The following is a 22,044-nucleotide window of genomic DNA, read 5'->3' as shown; positions in this document are numbered from 1 at the left end:
GGGCAGAAAGTTTATATGCCTACTGCAAAGATCAAATCTGTATTTTATGTGAATAGCTGAGTGGATTAATAAAGCCAGCCATTGCCTGTGCTATAATACAAAAGAAATGTATGTGCAAGAGGGACTATGGGAGGGATAAAGGGCACTTTTGCTGGGTGGTAGTGAGGGAATCCGAGGGAAGGTCATGGGAATGTGAGCACCAATAATGATTGTCGGACTGGACCCCAGAGGTGCTAAAGACTGTGAATATTGGTATGTGTCAATGTGAAGTAATAGTGTGTCTTTTTTGTCTTTTTTAGTGTCTTGTGAGAATAGCTGATTGAGGGAAGAAGCGAAGGTAAGGTGACCTTTACTGTTGCATGCATCACACACACGCCCACCAGCAATTTTGTGACTATCTATGCAGGCTAGTGTTTTAGAGCGACAGTTTAACCAGTAGCAGAGATGGCGTCTTGTTGGGTGTCTGCTGCTCAAGTCCTATCTCAGATTATAGAGTACAGCTCTGACATAGGATCAGTGACTGAGACAGCAGATACTGAGACAGCATCTGAGGGATAGGACAATGGCGCAGACTTCGGGAGTGATTTTTCAGTCATCAGAGTCCCATCTATCAAGTCCTCTTCCAGTGATTCTAAGGGAGGTGATGAGGTCAGTCCTGCTGTCCTTTCATAAGCACAGTCTGTGCAGCGGGATATAGCGGGTTAGCCCAACCCAGAGAGCAGGTGCATGCAACGGCAAACACAGAGAGAGTGCTCTCTTGGGAGCTCCCCAATTGAGTTCAGCCCCAAATTCCACCGCCCAAATCGTACTGTGGAGACATCAAAATTATCTATCACAAAACAACCTGGTTTTGTAAGGCAGGCACCTACGTTTTTGGTCCTGGGTTAGGCGACATATAGGGAAACCTACCAAACGCAGACATTTCTGGAAACTAGACATCCGGGGGAGTCCACGAAGGTGTGGCTTGTGTGGATTTCTCAAAGTTTTCCTAGCCAGAATACCCTGGAAAGGTCAAATGTTGAATATTTTATTTTGCATTTCTGTCCCACAAACTACAGGAATATGCTGGAATCCACAGAATTCCTACCACCCAGTGTTTCCCCACCTGTCCTGATAAAAACACTACCCCACTTGAGTGCCTGGACGTAGTGCCTGTGTCAGGAATGGATCACCCCAGGGTCAAAAGTTGCCCTTCTATGAGGACTAACATTGATCCATTTCTGACCCGGGCACTAGGTCTACCCACAAAAGTGAGGTACCATTTTTATAGAGAGACTTAGGGGAATTCCTCCCCTCAGATTCAAGAACTTTTCATCGCAGAAATGTGCAGTAAACATGTTTTTATAGCCAATTTTTGAGGTTTGCAAAGGATTCTGAGTGACATAACCTAGTGACAGCCCCACAAGTCACCCCATTCTGGATTCCCCTAGGTGTCTACTTTCCATAAATGTATAGGTTTGGTAGTTTTCCCTAAGTGCCGGCTGAGCTAGAGGCCAAAATCCACAGCTTGGCACTTTGCAAAAAAAGAGATCCGTTTTCTTTGGGAAAATGTGATGTGTCCACATTGTGTTTTGGGGCATTTCCTGCTGTGGGCACTAGGCCTATCTACACAAGTGAGGTACCATTTTTATCGGGAGACTTAAGGGAAATTATGGTTGGAAGTTTGTAGCTCCCCTCAGATTCCAGAACGTTGCAGCAACGAAATGTGAGGAAGATGTGTTTATATAGCCCAATTTTGAGGTTTGCAAAGTATTCTGGGCGACATAACCAGTGAGAGCCCCACACGTCACCCCATTATGGATTTCCCTAGGTGTCTACTTTCCAGAAATGTATAGGTTTGGTAGGTTTCCCTAGATGCCAGCTGAGATAGAGACCAAAATCTACAGCTAGTCACTTTGCAAAAAGCACATCACTTTTCAAAGGAAACATGTGATGTGTCCATGTTGAGTTTTGGGGTATTTCCTGTCATGGGCACTAGGCCTATCCACACAAGTGAGGTACCATTTTTAACAGGAGACTTAGGGGAACACAGAATAGAAGAGCAAGTGATATTGGCAATTGTTTTTCTCTACATTTTTGCCTTCCAAATGTGAGGCAGTGTGTAAGAAAGAAGTCCTCTTGAGCAATGCCCTGTAATTGACATGCTAGTATGAGGACCCCCAAAATCATGTGCAAATAACCACTGTTTCTAAATTCCTTATCTTGTGCCCATTTTTTAAATACAAAGGTTTCCTTGATACCTATTTTTCACTCTTTATATTTTTACCAAATGAATTTCTGTATACACAGTATACAATAAAATCCAATTGCAAGGTGCAGCTCATTTATTGGCTCTGGGTACCTAGGGTTCTTGATGAACCTACAAGCCCTATATATCCTCGCAACCAGAAGAGTCCAGCAGATGTAACGGTATATTGTTTCAAAAAATCTGCCATAGCTGGAAAAAGTTACATAAGAAAACTTGGACAGAAATGGCTGTTTCTTCATTGTCATAATTTTCTTATTTCAGCTGTTATATTTTCTGTAGGAAAACCTTAAAGGATCTGCAGAAATGACCCCTTGCTGAATTAAGAATGTTGTCTACTATTCAGAAATATTTAGCTGTCTGGGATGCAGCGTTGGTTTCACACCCATTTCTGTTATAAACTGAAAGAAGGCTGAAAGCACAACAAATTGTAAAAATGGGGTATGTCAGAGTAAAATGCCAAAACTGTGTTGAAAAATGTGTTTTTCTGATTCAAGTCTGCTTGTTCCTGAAAGCTGGAAAGATGGTAATTTTAGCACCACAAACCCTTTGCAGGGCAAACAAAACAGATGCTTTCTTCTGCAGCACTTTTTTCCCATTGTTTAAAAAAACTCACATTTTAGCTATATTTTGGCTAATTTCTTAGTCTCCTCCAGGGAAACCCACAAACTCTGTGTACCTTTACAATTCCAAGATTGTTGAAAAAAAGGATGCAATTTAGCATGAATAGCTTATGTGCACAAAAAGTTATGGGGGCCTAAGCGTGAACTAGCCCAAATAGCCAAAAAAGGGCTCAGCACTGAGGGGTGGAAAGGGGGGGGGAGAGGCCCAACAGCTAAAGGGTTAAACATTGTGTAATTGGCTTACACACAACTGGCACATTTAATTTACTTGTAAGTCCCTGGTAGAGCGGTACTACTGATACCCAGTGCCTCTACTTTAAATAATATTAGTGGGCCAGCAGTACTGATTGTGCCACCCACCTAGGTACCCTTTTAAACATGTTCCAGGCCCCCACTGCAGCATGTGTGTGAAGTTTTAAACTGTCATTTCAACCTGCCAAAATAAACAGATTGCCAGGCCTAAACAGGCCTAAACAGCCCATATGGGTGCAGTGTATTTAAAATAATTGTAGCTCAAAGCATGATGTCAGCGGTTTTTCGCAGAAGGACTCATCCTCCTAATGACCAAAATGTATTCATCCAAAGGAGCCCTACTGTTTTATGTCCAAGACAATTTTGTCTAGATTAAAACTTAAAGTCCCTTACAGGTAAAAAAATCACTTTGCTTTTTTGTGAAAAACCCTCACCCACCAGGGTTATTCCTTGGTGGCATGCTGCTATTCGGTCCCCGGTGTATCTAAATAGGTGAATCAACCTGAGCAAGACCTTGAGGTTAGTGTGATTATAGGCTCACCCATGGGGCAAAATAAGCCCTTTTTACACGGATAACGTATTTCCCTTTTTACATGTATAACATATTTCCCACCAACTAGGGAAGGGGATGTTTTCTGTGTCACCAGCAGGGTGAGATATAGTTTCACTGTAGCATGGTGGGATTGTGCAGTGTGTACGAGTTAGTTATTACATAATATATTTAGGAGTAATGAGATTGAGTCCCTTGGTACTGAAGAGAGCCACAGAGAAGAGTGGTCGGAAACATGTTGACCTATAGAAACAAGGTCCATTGTAACCACTAGGTTTCCATGTAATCTTCCCCCTTTTATAATCATATCGCCTGGGAGCATTAATAAAACTAGAAGTGCCTTACCAGGCAAATATTTTTAACCTCAAAAAACTCCTTTTGTTCATGTCAGTTTAGCTATCATAGTGAAAGTAACACCCAGTGCTTCTGTGTCTGTCATTGGTAGCAGCGAGCCCTGTTCCGTAAAGGAATGGGAAGAATCCCTATGATGAAGCATGCCATCAACCCTGGTGGATGAGGGTTTTTCACAAAAAAAGCGAAGTGATTTTTTTACCTGTAAGTTAGCTGGGCTCCTGTTCTGAGCTACAGGGACGCAACAAGTTCCAGAGGCTTCTGCAGCTGACCGGCTGGACCTGCAACTAGACCTCCCTGAGCCCACCTGGCCTCTGCTGGGGTGAGTTTCTGATCGCAGATATGCTTGCTATGGCATCAGTTGAGCTCCTCTTGGCAGAAAAGGATAAATCCTGAACCTTTGGACTTTTTAAAAGGGCTAACCTTGCACCTTTATCTGACCCATGCTCTATGGCGGCCAGCCTGAACTTGTGACTTTCACCCTTTATCACACAACCAGATAACCACCAGTGACGCTTTGTGCTTTTAGGCAATCTACTTACCTTAAATCTTTGAAATTGCAAATCTTTGGTTCTCCTGATTGGATTGTTATCATTTTGGTGTCAAATACTTTGTCAAAATTATTTACTTTATGTATTCCTAATTGGTCTGGGATTTTTCTTGTGTTGTTTTTTCAATGTATTACTGTCTGTGTGCTGAGTAAGTACTTTACACATTGCCTCTAAGTTGAGGCTGGTAGCTTTTGTACCAAGCTATCAGAGGGTTAAGCACAGGATAATTTAGCTACTTATGAGGTTCACCCAATAAGGATTGTGGCTGTTGCTTGATAAGGGCTCACACCCCTTCGGCCAACCTGATTTCTCACCATACTCATTTGTCATTGACAGTGTGGTCTCAGCAAAAAACATTTGAAAGCCAAATAAAATATTATTAAAAATCTGAGTAACAGGCTTGGAGGCTGTACCTTCATAAAGTCATTGTAAAGGGGACCTGGGTAAAGAAGGAGGAACACCAGGAGGGGGAAGAAGTTGAGCAGTAGGAGGATAAGGACTAGGAGGTGGACCACTTGAAGGGCTAGTATAACCAGAGCTATGAGGACCATGGAGACTTTATCCACAAACTCCTGACCAGAGGGTGGATTTGAAGCAGACTAGGAGGAACTGGATGAGAAAAACTGGACTACAGGTACAAGGACCAGGGTGAGATGAATCAGGGAGGCTTGGAAAATGTGGGATAGGGGATCAAGTCCCAGTGGATAAGGGCCTGAAGGAACAGATGGACCAGTGGTAGAAGGAACAGGAGGCCTTGGACTAGAACAATGAGGAGGACTAGAAGGTCCTGAGTTTACTGACCAGGACCAGAGGGTGAAGTCAACCAAGAAAAGAAATAACAGACCCAGGTTGACAGACAAATTAGGACCAGAACCAGGAGAACAATGGAAAGAATGACCAGGACCACCGAGAGCAGATCAAAAAGGACCAAGGGGCCAGAAGCAAATAGACCAGAACCAGGAAGACAACGACCAGAAGGGACTAGGTCTTGCAGAACCAGGAGATCCTACATCAACAGGACCAGGAGGAATAGGAAGGACCACCAAGCCCAGGGCCAGTGGGACCAGGATCAGAAGGTCTATGAGCATCAGAATGACATGGGCTATGTTAACCAGAATGAAGGACAACTTGGGAACTAGTTGGATTTGTATCAGGGTCAGATGGAGAAGAACAAGGTAGAATAGGCAGACGAGGAGGACTACTGGACTAGGATGGGGCAGGGTACTCCAGGGAGCTAGGAAAACCAAGGCCAGTGGGAGCAGCATCAGACACAGAAGGACCAGACAAATGACTACCAAAAATAAGACAAGGACTACATGGATCAGGTGGACTAGGAGTAGAAGGATTAGTAAACAGAGTTAGGGTGAGGAAAATCTAAAGTTTGTGGACCAGGAACCTATTAAACAGGAGACCCAGGATCCAGAGGACCAGGGGTAGGGGTACAACAGAATGACAGACTATGACCAGGATGTTCTAAGGCTAGCAAGAAGGGGAGGTCCTGGATCATCCAAATTGGGAAAGTCGTTGATGATTTGTGGTAGGCAAGGACAATGTACTGCAGAACCATAAGGACAAGGAGCTGGAGAACTAGGGCCAGGATGGTTAGAACCAGATTGAGGAGGACTATGCAATGGTCGGTAGGGCCAGGACACAAGGGTAAGCAGGTTAGGGACTAGGAAGGCCAGGGGGACCAGGAACAAGGGTACTCAGAGGTCCAGAGCAGGAGTGACTAAATAGGCTAAAAGGAACATTACTTGGAGAACCGGATACAGGTAGCAGGACCAGAGTGAGAAGGATCAGATGCAAGAAGGCTAACAAAAGTCAGGAAGAACAGGGGGCCTTGGCAGTGATGGCCAGGAGGACCAGACCCACAGCGATCAGACTCAAATGGACCGAAACAAGGGGCACCTGGATCAAGAGGGCCAGGACCTGCGGATGCAGTACTGGTAGGACCCAGAGGGCAGGGATGACCGGGCCAACTTAGGACTAAGAGGAACAGGACATTATAGGTGAGATGACCTAGCAGGATCAGGACCTGGGCTACCAGGGCAAGGAGGTTCAGGATGATAAGATCTAGGACAAGGTGACAAAGGCCAAGAGGATCAGAAAGGAACAGGTTCAGGATGGGCCAGGACTGGGGAACCAAAGAAGGACTTGGTTGTTCAAAAGACAAGGTTTATAGTGACTAGCACAATAGGGCAAAAAGGGCCAGGATGACAGGGCCAAGGTGACCAAGACTGGGACAGGTGGTGGACTGGCTCTAGAAGGAATAGGCTGAGGCAATCTATAAAGGCCAGGACTAACAGGATGAAGGCCAGATGGCACAGACTCATGGGAAAGACAAGGAAGATGAAAAATAAGAGTAGTTTGGCTATGAGAACAAGGGAAGTCAGACCATGGACCCAGGCTTCAGAGCCAGATGGGAAGCTTCTAAAGGGAAGAAGAAACCAAGGATTGGGGCAGGGAAATAAAGGAAAGGAGGACAGGGAGGAACAGGGTGGGAAGGAAAAGGAGGATCAGAGATTTTAGGACCAGGATGACCACAGCCAGGAGGACAGTCCACAGGGCTAGGACGAGGATTCCCAGGAGAATGAGAAACAAGATAGCCAGGCCCAGGTGGATGATAAAAGGATGACTATGGCCAGATGATGCAAAACTGCGAGGGCACGGAGCAGGAGGAACCAGGGCCAGATCTGAGAAGGCTAGGAAGATTGGTACCATGGGTATTATGGCCATTAGGACCAGGGGACTAGACTACACAAGGAAGACAAGAGGGCCAGTACAAGGATACCAGAAACAAGAGGACCACAATGAGGAGGATTAGAAGGATCAGGATTAAGGGGATTTGAAACAGCCTGGGGACTGCAAGGGGAACTCATCTTAAAAAAGGGCCTCAAGTACCAAGTGGCATAGGCAGACCAGGACCTCTAGGTAGCAGGGCTACCTTGAGGAAGAACAGAGGGACCAGAACAGCCTGAGCCAGGAAAACCAGGGGGACTGGACCTGGATGGCTAAGAGGACCAGAACTAAAATGTCCAGGCTCAGAAGGACCCAAAGAAAGAAAACCAGGACTAAGATGGTCCAGATCAGTGGGTGCAGCGCAAGAAGGATCATGAGAATGAAGTACACTGCCAGAAGGACCATGACCCATAGTAGAAGGAGGGGGAGGAGGGGCCAAAAGGATTGTGATACAAGAGGCCCATTACACAAGAGACCAGGTTGACTGAAGGGACCAGCAGGACCAGGAGCTTCTGTACCAAGAATCTGATGAACAGGGTGAGACGGGTCGGATGGCCCAAGACAAGGGGACGAGTGTCAAATTGACAAAGACGAAACAGGAAGAGCTAAGAGCAGGGGGCCTGGAAGGACCAGAAATGCCAGGTGGACTGGGCATACAAAGACCCACACAACAAGGACCAGAAGCAAGAGCATCAAATCTAATAGACACAACACCAGGAAGTGAACAGACTGAGAACCAGGAATGAGAAGATCAGTGCTACGCAAACAGGACCAAAAGTGAGGATCAGGAACAGCTGCTCAGGAAACCAGATCCAGAAGGACAAGAGTTAAGAGAAGAAGTGCAAGATGGACCTGTGAGACCACTGCCAAGGGGACCAAAGAGGTCAAGTCATAAAGGCCCAGGAGGATGATGATCTGGCATATCAGGGTAAGGAAGACCAAGACAACAAGGAAAAGGAGGCAAAGGACACGAGGGGTCAAGATGACAGCAGCCTGGAAGACAAGGCTGAGTTGCTGAGAACACGATGAGCTGAACAAGGAGGATCAGGACCAAGTGGAAGAGTTAATGCATAGAGTTAGTGCAAAGAACAGGAGACCCAAGAGTATCCTGACAAGATGGAGGAAGACCAGGAGAACTAGTCAGATCAGGAGAAGATATACTTGGGCCAATGGAACTAGGCACTAGCTAGAGAAGGGTTAAGTGGACAAAAAGGATCAAGATAAGCAGAAACACTGAAAGGATCAAGATACGCACGAACAGGGCTAATAGGGCCTGTGGGACAGAATAAAGTGGACTATGACCTGAAGTAACAAGTGGACGAGGGAGTGGGGTAGCAGGACCTGGATGGCAAGGAACTGGGGTCCCAGACCAACCAGAGCCATAAAGATCAGTAGGTCTTGATCACAACCAAAATGACCAGGCCCTGCCTTAGAGGACCGAGACCAGTGGATTCAGTACCACGTGGACCAAGAAGATAGGGGCCAGGGCAAGATGAGACAAGGTGTTCTAAACTAGGAGGACTAGGAGTGCCAGACGTAGGTGAATCAGGGCATTAGGGCCAGGTGAAGGATCCAGCAGATAAACAGGGGCAGGGTCAATAGGATCAGCAGTATAAGAATCAGGAGGCCCAGCATGGGCCAATAAAAGAGACAGGAGCAGGGCTAGGAAGACCAGGTTCAGGAAGGACTAGAACCAGGAGCACCGAATTCAGGAAAGCAATACCAGAATGACCAGAAATAGTTCGACCAGGGCCAGGATGAGAACAAGGAGAACCTGAACAATCTAGAGAATGAAGTATTGAAACAATACCATGAGGAGTACTAACACCAGAAGGCATAGAAGGACCAAAAATAGAAGGAAGCAGCCAAGAGCAGGATTCATGTTTGATTCTAGGCCACATGCATGGTGACATCTCTTTTGTAAATGGTTCTTACTCATCCTTCTTATGCTGCCAACCCCTACCCCCCCACCTCATTTTCAGCCCATTTATGGAACTGGTAAGTATTAGCTGAACAATAAGAGGATACACAGTGAATAAAAAGCCCAGACTGGTAAAGGAGTGTGGTCTCTGAAAAATGGCAGAAATTGTTTGAAAATCTCAAAGGACTGAAGTCAGCAAAATGGTTAATGGCTAAAAAGGGTTCTGATTGCCAGCTGTGATAGATAGTACTGGGAACCTATGCCAGCAGTGATATGCCATATGAATGGTCTGCACAGCTCTCGAGGGCTATTGAAGGATGTTGAAGAGACATATTTGGCAGAAGTGTTTAGAAGGCCAGCAAAGAAGCACTAAGGGGGTCATTCTGACTTTGGCGGGCGGCAGAAAGACCGCTCTGCGGTCAAAAGACCGCGGGGGTCATTTCGACTTTCCCGCTGGGCCGGCGGGCGACCGCCAAAAGATCGCCCTCTGGCCCAGTGGGAAAGACCCTGCAACAATGAAGCCGGCTCCGAATGGAGCCGGCGGAGTTGCAGGGGTGCGACGGGTGCTGTTGCACCCATCGCGATTTTCACTGTCTGCAATGCAGACAGTGAAAATCCTTGTGGGGCCCTGTTAAGGGGCCCCTGCACTGCCCATGTCAGTGGCATGGGCAGTGCAGGGGCCCCCAGGGGCCCCACGACACCCGTTCCCGCCATCCTGTTACTGGCGGTAAAAACCACCAGGAACAGGATGGCGGGAAGGGGGTCGGAATCCCCATGGCGGCGCAAGTAGCGCCGCCATGGAGGTTTCTCCGGGCCAGGGGAAATCCGGCGGGAAACCGCCGGTTCCCCTTTTCTGACCGCGGCTTTACCGCCGCGGTCACAATGGCCCTGGAAGCACCGCCAGCCTGTTGGCGGTGCTTCCGTGTCCCTCCACCCTGGCGGTCGATGACCGCCAGGATTGGAATGAGGGCCTAAGTGCCAAGAGCAGTAGAGTAGCCTATATGACTCCCATGCTATGAATTAAGATTGCATGTCAGTTTATGTGCAATGGATATGTAGAAAGTGTGTAGTAGTAATACTCTGTGTGGGGGACGTTTGAGTGCTGGAACCAGTGGGGTGCATTTTCCATCACGCCTAGGTTAGCATGTCATGTGATGGGGAGTATATATAGCTTTACCAGGCAGTAGAGGTGTATTGACTTCATCCCTATGGGTGGAGTGTGGAGACCCAGATACCAAAGTAATGGAAGATAGAGAAAGGGATAACCACAGAAATTCAGTGAGGTCCGTTTTAACAATGGTCTGCAAAGTATTTCTTTCTGAGCAACTACATAGGATAGATGCTAGGAGAGAGGGGTGGGTCTGAGATTTCCCATGTAAAGGGTGCCAGTTTGTCTGTGCCTGATAACTGCTTCAGGAACATTGATGAAAGCCAGTTGTCAAGATCTCAATATTTCATGTGACCTGATTATTATATAGTTCTACTTTAGCCAACACCATTCCTACTGCTGTGGGAGCCATTATCTTGCACAAAGACAGGGTCTGAGCTGCAACCAAAAATGACATTTTAAAAAGAATCAATCCAAACAATTTCTGAAATCTAAGGCAATGGCTTATTCATATAGGTCACATGAATGGAGGTAACAAAGCCTCCGTCTAATCACAGTGTTGTATTTACTATGATACTTGTAATAAAGTCAGTGAATAAAATATCTCTGTCAGTTCCCTTTGTTCTGTGTTCTTGAAACCTATAGTTCTTTTTGTGATGCACAGGGAATATTCCAATGACAGTCAGTTCAAATAATTAATTTCCCATTCCTTCTTTAATACAGAAGACTTTATCCGTGAGTTTGCCATGTGGTGGGAATTAGTTTGACTCCTCCAACTTCTTCCCTCCCTAACCTTCCTCAGGAAAATCTTCTCTGTTTTGAGAGCAAAAAGAAGCAATAACCATCTCTGGTGTGTAGCTGAATGCTCATCCCCTTTCCGAATACCTTTCCTTTATTCCTTTGGCAATTTAAACTTGAAAGAAAGAAGAGGCAGTAATCATCTCTGGCAAATGGCCTGACTGCTCCCCAACCTGCAATCTCTTTCACTGTCTCTTATACCGGGCGTATTTCAAAGAGGATCAAGGAGGGTCCAAAGCTTCCGATGTCCTACTGGTGGAGTACCAGCTAGAGACAATGTCCCTAATGTCCCAAGGATTCTGATTGGATGACCAGCAATGAGAGCTGCTCCTAAACCTGCTACCTTAAAGTCTAGCTCCTCCTCATCTGCAATCCTGCCATCACTATCAAAGAGCTCCGGCAAAGGAGGTTTACTTGCAGAGTACTGTGATTTACTATTAGGAACTTGATAAACTAAGAATGGAACTGGGGTTGGCGTCCTCTTCATCTTTCAGACACTGACATCCTTTCTGTGATTGTTGACCGCAACAATCCAGTTCTGGGTATTTAAGCCAAAACTGCCTGTGGTTTCTGCTCTCAGGATCACCTGGTTTTCCTTAACAGGCCCCATATTAAAATGAGTCAAGAGATTAAACTATAAAGCCATTGCTTCATCTGACATCTATGACATCTGCTAAGAGACTGGTGTGCAACTGGATGATGCTAAAGCTGCCATAGAAGAGGAGTCTTTGTCTTCACCAATGTGAAAGTTCCGCTCTGGGAGGCCACAACTGTGGAAGATGAACACCCACTTGAGATCTAGCCCTGGCACTGCTGAAACCAAACACCTTTCTCCATCTAGTCTTGAAGACTAAACCTGCCAAAAAAATCCTCCCTTTATAAGTGCCTGGTGCGTTAATCCCCCCCCAACAGACCCTGTGCCAAGTGAAACTGCCTTTGTGGTCCTATATCATTGAAGTTGCTGCTGGAGGAGCTGGATGGAAGAATATACCTGCCAATGCCATAAAAGCCACGTCTTCACTGAGCTAGTAAAAAGGGGTCTAGTAAAAAACACCAGAGACTGAACACACACAGGCAAATCTGCCTTTAGTAACCATAGACTTTGATTGTGTGGACTTGCGGCAGCACAGATTGGTGAACTGATCTATGCATTAGCCACTTAGCCAATGATTATGCCCATATTTCCTATGATGGACCATTGACATTAGGAAAACGTCTTTAGCTGGAGAAGGTGCCGTAGGGAGTGTAGTGTTTCATTTAAATTTATAGATGAGATTACAAACACATAAATGTAATGTAAATTAAAGTACTTTCAGTTTATTAAGATAAGTACAGAGCTGAATAACAAGTTATTGTTTCTGTTGAGTTCTCAGCACTTGTGCTCCAAGAGTTTTCTCTTAGAAATAGCACTGATGTGTAATGTCTATCAAATGTTAATTAGGTTCTTGCATTCAAATACAAATGTGTTTTCTTTAAATTCCTATAAGACACATACGTCCAATGCATCTGCTTCCAATTACAGTGTTAATAGTCACAATAAAAGATAAATACTTTAAAAAGTTTTTTCATGTATTATTACTTAACATTGACTGCCATAGTATGGGAAGAGTAACTGGGAAAAAAGCTGAATCAGTCACTGCGAGGTATGCAAGCCATGTAATTGGATTGGGAGCAAGCTACTTTGCCACAGTCACATTCTTTGTATGTCTATGTTGAACCCAAGTCATGGTGAGTATATTGTTGGTAAAAAAATACCACTTTCTGGTTTATGGCTACATCGAAGGAATTGTGCCTATTGCATTGTGTAAATAGTTATTATTGAAGGAATTAACCTTGCTGCTTCCACACAGATGATCATATGTAGTTCAGATTAGAGGATGATGTTACATACCCCCAAGTTTGACTCCATTTATGTTTTTTGTAATTTTTCTTTTTTTTAACTTTCATCACTGGTACACAAAGTGCAAGTGGTTCCAGACAGATATCTAGATGTGGTTGACTCCATCTATCTTACACTTTTCTGTGTTCCTTAAAGGTTGTTGTCACATGATTGAAGACATGATACCTACTACTACAAAACTATAACCAACTAAGCACAACCATCACTGGAATGTGTCTGAATATTAAATTTGCTTTACCTTTAAACTCTCTGCTTCACTTTAAGATTAGGCACAATCACAACTTTGCTATGAAGTGACTGGAGCACATTTTTGACTCTCACATGTTACCCAATGCTTCCTACATAGGTCATTCAAGGAAGCCAAGGGGCACCCGGCACCCCATTTCCGCCAGACTTTACATGGCGGTGCTACCACTATGTAATTGCCGGTAGAGAAGGGATTTGTAGGGATTTGTAATTCCTAGGGCAACGCTTCTTGCAGTGCTGCCCTGGCAGATTAGGACCACCAGCCCCTTCAGTGAAGGAGAAGTGGCGGTGCTGGCGGTCCGACCATGGTGCAAATGCCACGGTTGTGATGTTGCTGTCAGACAACCACATTGGGGGTGGTGCGACCACCACCGCGGCCCTTCAGGTTCATAATAAGACCCCATATGTTTACATACAAAACTGTTGGTATATGTGTACCTACATTTACTCATTCAGAGGAGAATATTGAAAAATCTTATGATCTTATTTGGAAATGAGATGACACAGGATATAGACCCTCATTATGACTTTTTAGAGAAAATTAGGTGTACCCTGTAACCCTAGAACCTGGGTAGATGATGATATTAATGATATCATAAAATGTGAATTGTTGATAAAATTTGCACATGTTTGAATATTGTTAAAAATTATTTACCAGGAAGACAAGGGTTTTACTTCCCACTGTAGGACCATTGTTTAATTGCTCATTATGACTTTGGCGGTCTTTCTACAAGACCTTCAAAGCAGCGGGTGCCAAAATTCCACTAGTGCTAACGGTCTCAAGACCGCCGCATTACAACTGCCATCAGATTTCCGCCTGAAATCGGGCAGAAATCCGACTGCAGTCATGCTGGCGGGAAAGAGGCGGATCCACTGCAGGCACTGCCACACCAAAAGGATGCTGCACACTGTATTACGACCGGAAATACAGTGTGGAGATGTCCTGATGGTGGAATGCTGCCGGTGGTGGAAGCGCTGGGACATCCTTCTCGGATGACTTCCTCGACAGACGAGGTAAGCGATCGTCCAACAGGGGAGGGTGTGTGTGTGGGTGTGTGAGTGCATGTTTGAGTGTCGTAAATGCAGGGGGAGGTGGGTGCGTGTGTGTTGGTGAGTGCAGATGGATGGGGTGAGTGCGTGTGTGCAGTGCGGAAAGGGGGAATAAATGGTTCCATGCAGTGCAGAGGAGGGGCGTGAATGGATGCATGCAGGTGAGGGGGGAGGGGGCAAGAATATGGGTATGTGCTGGACTGGGGAGGGGGAATGAATGGGTGCATATCAGCGGTGTTTTTGTGTATGTCAATGTGAATGGGAGTGTATGTCGTTTTTGCGTGGGTGAGTGGGGGTATGTTCGCATGTGTGTAGAAGTGTGTGAGTGCAAGCATGCAGGTATGTGAAAGTGTGTGGGAGTGTATCCTGGAGACAGGACTGCTTATTCCTGTCACCAGGATGCAGGACCGCCAGCTTTTTCTGGCCGTGCGACTGCCAGAAAAATGCTGGCGATCTCCTGCGTCATAATACTGCGTCATAATATCTCCTCACCTCCAGTCCGGCGAATCACAGAAAAGTGGCGGGATGGGTGGAGTATCGGCTGTTTGGCTTCGGTCAAACCACAGAACTCGTAATTTGGCGGTCTTCACCGCCGACCCGTAATTGGAATGCCAGGGTTGCAATGAGGGCCATAGTATTGAGCTACAGTTCCTGACACTTCCTTTTAAGGAGATTAAACTCAAATAACAATGTCATTGCCAACCAGCTCCCTAATGGGTCTCCCAAGCTGTGGGTCTCATTTCAACCTCAGCGGTCTTTTTTTAAGACCACCGAGGTACCGCTGTGCTGAAGACTACCAGTGCAGGCAGTTTTCCGCGCAGCGCATCATGACCGCTGGCAGTCCTCCATCCTTTTTCGGACAGAGAGCCGCCAGCAGCCATACTGGCGGTCGACTGGGAAGTGGAGACTGCCCCGTCATCAGAACACCGCCCACATAATCCCAACCCAGGATTCGGTGTGGCTGTGTTCTGGTGATGGGGAGCTGGCGGCGGAGCAGCCCCATGGATCCCGTTCCCTCCCGGAGGATCACCATACAAGGTAAAGTGATTGTCCATTAGGGGAGGGGGTGGGGGTGTTGTGTGCGTGCATGGGGGTGTGCGTGTGAGTATGTAGAGGGTGTGTGTGAGTGCATGTATGCATGCAAGGGGTGTGTTGTGTGTCTGCAAAATGTGTACAGATCAATCTGTTTGCATGTCTGTATGTGTGCAGGTATGTGTTGTTGTAGTGTATGTGTGCGTGTAGGGAGGGTGTGTGTCAATGTTGGGGGTAGGGGTGGGGAGGGTGGTGTGTGTCAATGTTGGGGGTGGGGGTGGGGAGGGGTGTGTGTGTGTGTGTCAATGTTGGGGGTGGGGAGGGGGGTCCCGCCACCTTTGGGGGCTGGCAGGGGGGTCGGGTGTGGGGGGAGGACTCGGGGTGGGGGAGACCCCTATCAGTGCCAGGGAAGGAATTCCCTGGCACTGATAGTGCCTACCGCCATGGATTTTGTTCCAAACCACACGAAATCCATGGTGGTATGCAGGGTCCTGATACCGCCGGCGATCTGGTGACAGCCAAAGGGCTGGAGACCAAAGTCACCAGCCCAGCGGTCGGAGTGGAGAAGTGGCAGATGACCATGGCGGCAACCGCCATGGTCATAATTCCTTTTTTTTTTTCGCCGGCCTGTTGCCATTACCGCCACTTCTCCCCTGCCCACTAGGGTCGTAATGAGGGCCTGTGTCTTTTCACTTGGTATAATGGAGTGACACTCTTTGCCACATCACCACAATTAAGGTGGAAACGTTCAAACATTCTCTTTGATGGCTATTGGGACCTTTAACCCCTTCTGTGCCGCGGACGTAGTGGTTACGTCCCGCGGCACAGTGCTGCTGTGCCGAGGACGTAACCACTACGTCCTCGGCACACAGCCCAGAGGGAGCGCTCTCGCTCCCTCTGTGTGCTTCCCCCCACCCCCCCAAAGTCAGGGATGGAAGGGGAAGCCCTTCCCCTTCCACCCCCGACCCCCCCACCCCCCCATAATGACGTCAGCGCGCGATCGCGCGCTGACTTCATTATGGGGATTTCGCCGCACAGGAAGCCATTTGCTTCCTGTGCGGCGAACGGAGAAGAGGTGAGTTCCTCTTCCCGGTGGGTGGGGGGTTTGGGCTAAAGAGGCACCGGGGGAAAGGAAAGGCTTTTCCTTTCCCCCGGTGTCTCTTTGAGCATTCCTGCTGCCCGATCGCATTGCGATCGGGCAGCAGGAATGCCCACTAGACACCAGGGATTTTTTTTTTTTTTTGTACTTTCTGTTTCTTGTTGGCGGGGAGCGGCCCCTTGGGCAAGGGTCGCTCCCCTTGTGGGGGCAAATTGTTACGGCCATTTCTGCCCCCCTTGGGGGCAGATTGGCCTACTTTTTAGGCGGATCTGCCCCCAAGGGGGGCAGAAACCACTGGATCACCAGGGATTTTTATTTTCTGTGCATTTATGTTGGGGGGGGGTGCCCCCTTGGGCAAGGGGCGCCCCCCCAAGGGGGCAGAGAACTGTTGGCCTTTTCTGCCCCCCTTGGGGGCAGATCGGCCTATTTTTTTTAGGTCCATCTGCCCCCAAGGGGGGCAGAAGCCACTTAGGCACCAGGGATTGTGTGTGTAGTGAATGGGGGGGCGCCCCCTTGGGCAAGGGTCGCTCCCCTGTGGGGGGCATGTCCTTTAGGGCCATTTCTGCCCCCCTTGAGGGCAGATTGGCTACTTTTTAGCCAGATCTGCCCCCAAGGGGGGCAGAAAACACTAGATCACCAGGGTTTTTAATTTTTATGTGTATTTATGTGGGGGGGGGTGCCCCCTTGGGCAAGGGGCGCCCCCCCCAAGGGGGCAGAGAACTGTTGGCCTTTTCTACCCCCCTTGGGGGCAAATCGGCCTATTTTTTTTAGGTCCATCTGCCCCCAAGGGGGGCAGAAGCCACTTAGGCACCAGGGATTGTGTGTGTAGTGGATGGGGGGGCGCCCCCTTGGGCAAGGGTCGCTCCCCTTTGGGGGGCATGTCTTTTAGGGCCATTTCTGCCCCCCTTGAGGGCAGATCAGCCTATTATTTTTAGGCTGATCTGCCCCCAAGGGGGGCAGAAACCACTAGAACGCCAGGGATGTTTTTTTATGTGTTTATTTCTGTGGGGGGGCGTCCCCTTGGGCACGGGGCGCCCCCCCAAGGGGGGCATTGACCTGTTGGCCATTTCTGCCCCCCCTGGGGGCAGATGGGCCTATTTTTCTAGACCCACCTGCCCCCAAGGGGGGCAGAAGCCACGTAGACACCAGGGATAGTGTGTGTGTGTGTGTGTGTTAGTGGATGGGGGGGGGGGTTTGGGCAAGGGTCACCCCCCACTTTGGGGGCACATGTACCCAGGCCATTTCTGCACCCCTTGGAGACAGATCAGCCTATTATTTTTAGGCTGATCTGCCCCCAAGGGGGGCAGAAACCACTAGAACGCCAGGGATGTTTTTTTATGTGTTTATTTTTGTGGGGGGGCGTCCCCTTGGGCACGGGGCGCCCCCCCAAGGGGGGCATTGACCTGTTGGCCATTTCTGCCCCCCCTGGGGGCAGATGGGCCTATTTTTCTAGACCCACCTGCCCCCAAGGGGGGCAGAAGCCACGTAGACACCAGGGATAGTGTGTGTGTGTGTGTTAGTGGATGGGGGGGGGGCTTGGGCAAGGGTCGCCCCCCACTTTGGGGGCACATGTACCCAGGCCATTTCTGCACCCCTTGGAGACAGATCAGCCTATTATTTTTAGGCTGATCTGCCCCCAAGGGGGGCAGAAACCACTAGAACGCCAGGGATGTTTTTTTATGTGTTTATTTTTGTGGGGGGGCGTCCCCTTGGGCACGGGGCGCCCCCCCAAGGGGGGCATTGACCTGTTGGCCATTTCTGCCCCCCCTGGGGGCAGATGGGCCTATTTTTCTAGACCCACCTGCCCCCAAGGGGGGCAGAAGCCACGTAGACACCAGGGATAGTGTGTGTGTGTGTGTGTGTTAGTGGATGGGGGGGGGGCTTGGGCAAGGGTCGCCCCCCACTTTGGGGGCACATGTACCCAGGCCATTTCTGCACCCCTTGGAGACAGATCAGCCTATTATTTTTAGGCTGATCTGCCCCCAAGGGGGGCAGAAACCACTAGAACGCCAGGGATGTTTTTTTATGTGTTTATTTTTGTGGGGGGGCGTCCCCTTGGGCACGGGGCGCCCCCCCAAGGGGGGCATTGACCTGTTGGCCATTTCTGCCCCCCCTGGGGGCAGATGGGCCTATTTTTCTAGACCCACGTGCCCCCAAGGGGGGCAGAAGCCACGTAGACACCAGGGATAGTGTGTGTGTGTGTGTGTGTGTTAGTGGATGGGGGGGGGGCTTGGGCAAGGGTCGCCCCCCACTTTGGGGGCACATGTACCCAGGCCATTTCTGCACCCCTTGGAGACAGATCAGCCTATTATTTTTAGGCTGATCTGCCCCCAAGGGGGGCAGAAACCACTAGAACGCCAGGGATTTTTTTTTATGTGTTTATTTTTGTGTGGGGTGTCCCCTTGTGCACGGGCGCTCCCCCAAGGGGGGCATTGACCTGTTGGCCATTTCTGCCCCCCCCTGGGGGCAGATGGGCCTATTTTTCTAGACCCACCTGCCCCCAAGGGGGGCAGAAGCCACGTAGACACCAGGGATAGTGTGTGTGTGTGTGTGTGTTAGTGGATGGGGGGGGGCTTGGGCAAGGGTCGCCCCCCACTTTGGGGGCACATGTACCCAGGCCATTTCTGCACCCCTTGGAGACAGATCAGCCTATTATTTTTAGGTTGATCTGCCCCCAAGGGGGGCAGAAACCACTAGAACGCCAGGGATTTTTTTTTATGTGTTTATTTTTGTGTGGGGGCGTCCCCTTGGGCACGGGCGCCCCCCCAAGGGGGGCATTGACCTGTTGGCCATTTCTGCCCCCCCTGGGGGCAGATGGGCCTATTTTTCTAGAACCACCTGCCCCCAAGGGGGCAGAAGCCACTTAGGCACCAGGGATAGTGTTGTGTGTGTTTTTTTTGTTTGAGGGCTGTCCCCTTTGGCAAGGGTCGCTCTCCATGGGGACACAGTACTAAAGGTATTTTTTGGCTTCCTTGGGGCAGACAGGCCTATTTTTTTAGTAGGCCCATCTGCCCCTATGGCAGAATCCACTTAGGCACCAATTTCTAAAATGTTTGATGGTGGGGTGTTTGTCAACTGAAGAAGTCTTTGCATTTGTGATAAAAAATGTTTTCCTCCTTTTTGTTCTAGTTCAAAGCTTTTGCTTTATTTGCTGTGGCTCCTTGCGGTTTTGGCGGTGGTTGACCTGCAGTTTGCACAGTTGCATGTTTTAAGTAAGTAAAAACAATTTACTCCAAAGGAGTATTGTTGCCATGCATGAATGACATGTTTGTAGGGGGTGTACTAAATGCAGGATTGTGTGTGAAATTGTCCTTAGGTTTGTGCACAATGATATTTGTTTTGTCTTATTTCTAATTTGCCTTTCTTTCTTTCTTTTTAGTGGGATATCATTGGTGATTGCTGTGTAGTTGCTGGTGAATCAAGCTTTTTCAGGCAAGTGAGCGGTATAGTTTTTGAGTTTGTAACTCTTACTAACAAAGCTACACTTTGTTACTTGTCTTACACAGTGCTGGTTGTTGGTGGTGAATTTGTCCAGTTAATTTTAGCAGGAGAGATCATGGCTAGCCGCAGGATGACCGCTCAGCAGGTGGTTGGTATGCTTTTTGAGTCACAGTCTGATCATGACTATGAGACGGACTCTGCATCTGAGGCAGAGGAGGAAGTCAGAGATTCTGGCAGTGATGTTTCTGTTGGAGGGGAATCTTCTGATGATGAAGCCACACTCAGTGCAGATGAAGGTTCTGTTTTAGAGGAGGACATTGATGTGCCAATAGTGCAGCAACCTGGGGCTGAAAGGTTTCCCGTTAGAAGACCTGATGTCTGGGTTGCCCCAAACATGGAGCAGCCAGAGTTGCCTGCCTTTACTGGTCTCCCGGGGTGTAACGCCAATACAGAGAACTTTATGCCTATCAATTTCTTTGAGTTATTCATGGATGATGTGTTTTTGGAAGAGATTGTTGAGCAGACTAATTTGTATGCGGAGCAGCATTTGAGGGACAACGCTGCTAGACTTAGGCCACACTCTAGAGCTGCCCAGTGGATTCCCACAAATTTGGAGGAGCTAAAAAAGTTTTTGGGTTTGACTTTTTTGATGGGGTTGATAAGGAAGCGGTCACTGGCTTCTTATTGGTCTACTAGTCCCTTGATGGCAACAGCTATATTTCCAGCTACCATGAGTCGTAATCGGTATTTGCTTCTTCTTAGGATGCTGCATTTTGTTGACAATGCATTAGCCTTGCCACGAGATCACCCAGATTCTGACCGTCTTTTTAAGATTAGGCCTGTCCTTGATCATTTTGTAGATCGGTTTTCGGAGGTCTATGTTCCAGGCAAAGAGATAAGTGTGGACGAGTCTTTGGTCCTCTTCAAGGGTCGTTTGGTTTTTAGGCAGTACATTCCTAGCAAAAGGGCACGATATGGAATTAAATTGTATATGCTGTCTGAAAGTAGGACAGGATATGTGTATAGTTTCCGTGTGTACACTGGTAGGGATTCCAATATTGACCCCCCTGGTTGTCCTCCCACTTTTGGAGTTACTGAGAAAATAGTGTGGGATCTTGGTAGACGACTGTTCAACAAAGGTCACCATTTGTATGTAGATAACTTCTACACTGGTGTGCAGTTGTTCAAGGAATTGTTTAGAGTGGACACAGTTGCTTGTGGCACAATCCGTTCTAACCGGAAAGGCTATCCAAGGGAGCTTGTCTGTAAAAAACTTGAGAGGGGACAGTGCTGTGCCTTGCGGAACGAGGAGCTGCTAGCTTTGAAATTTTCAGACAAGAGGGATGTCTACATGCTAAGTACCATCCATGATGAGAGTACTTCCCCTGTGACTGTTTGGGGCCAGGTTGCTGAAGTGCGCAAACCTGTGTGCATTTTAGATTATAATAAGCACATGGGAGGTGTAGATAGAGTTGACCAGAGGTTGGAACCTTATACTGCTATTCGTAAGTCTTATGTTTGGTATAAGAAGTTAGCACTTCACCTCTTCCACTTAGCAACCTTCAATGCTTTTATTGTGTTTAGGGATAGGTCTCCAGACTCAAAGATGACATTTGTGAAATTTCAGGAGTCAGTGATAGAGAGCCTTATTGTGGTGGAACAGGCCAGAGTTCCTAGAGAAGCAGTGGTGGAGGATGTGGCTAGATTGAAAGATCGCCACTTTGCTGAGCACATTCCTCCCACACCCAAAAAAGACTTTCCAGCTAAGAAATGTAGAGTGTGTTTTCGAAGAGGTATCCGGAGGGAGTCTCGAATGTACTGCCCAGATTGTCCTTCAAAGCCTGGGCTGTGTGTCGGTGCTTGTTTTAAGAATTACCACACCCAGAAGAATTTCTGGGAACAACCATGAGTGTAAACTCATGTCTGTTTTGTATTTTCATGTGTTTAGTTTCATGGTTAGCATTTCTGACATGTTGTTAGTTAGAGCTTTTGTGTTTGTTGTTTTGTAATTCTTTCTACTTAGTTAGGGGTTCCTCTGTTTAAAAAAAAAAAAAATAATATGATGCCATTGTGTGTGGAGTGGGGCTTGGCTGAGACTGTACATATTGACTTGATGTTGGCTACTGCAACACACTGCC

Source organism: Pleurodeles waltl, chromosome 6, assembly GCF_031143425.1.
Source record: "Pleurodeles waltl isolate 20211129_DDA chromosome 6, aPleWal1.hap1.20221129, whole genome shotgun sequence".
In the NCBI taxonomy this organism is placed as follows: Eukaryota; Metazoa; Chordata; class Amphibia; order Caudata; family Salamandridae; genus Pleurodeles; species Pleurodeles waltl.
The sequence above is the reverse complement of the archived record's forward strand: the minus strand, read 5'-3'. Positions refer to the sequence as shown.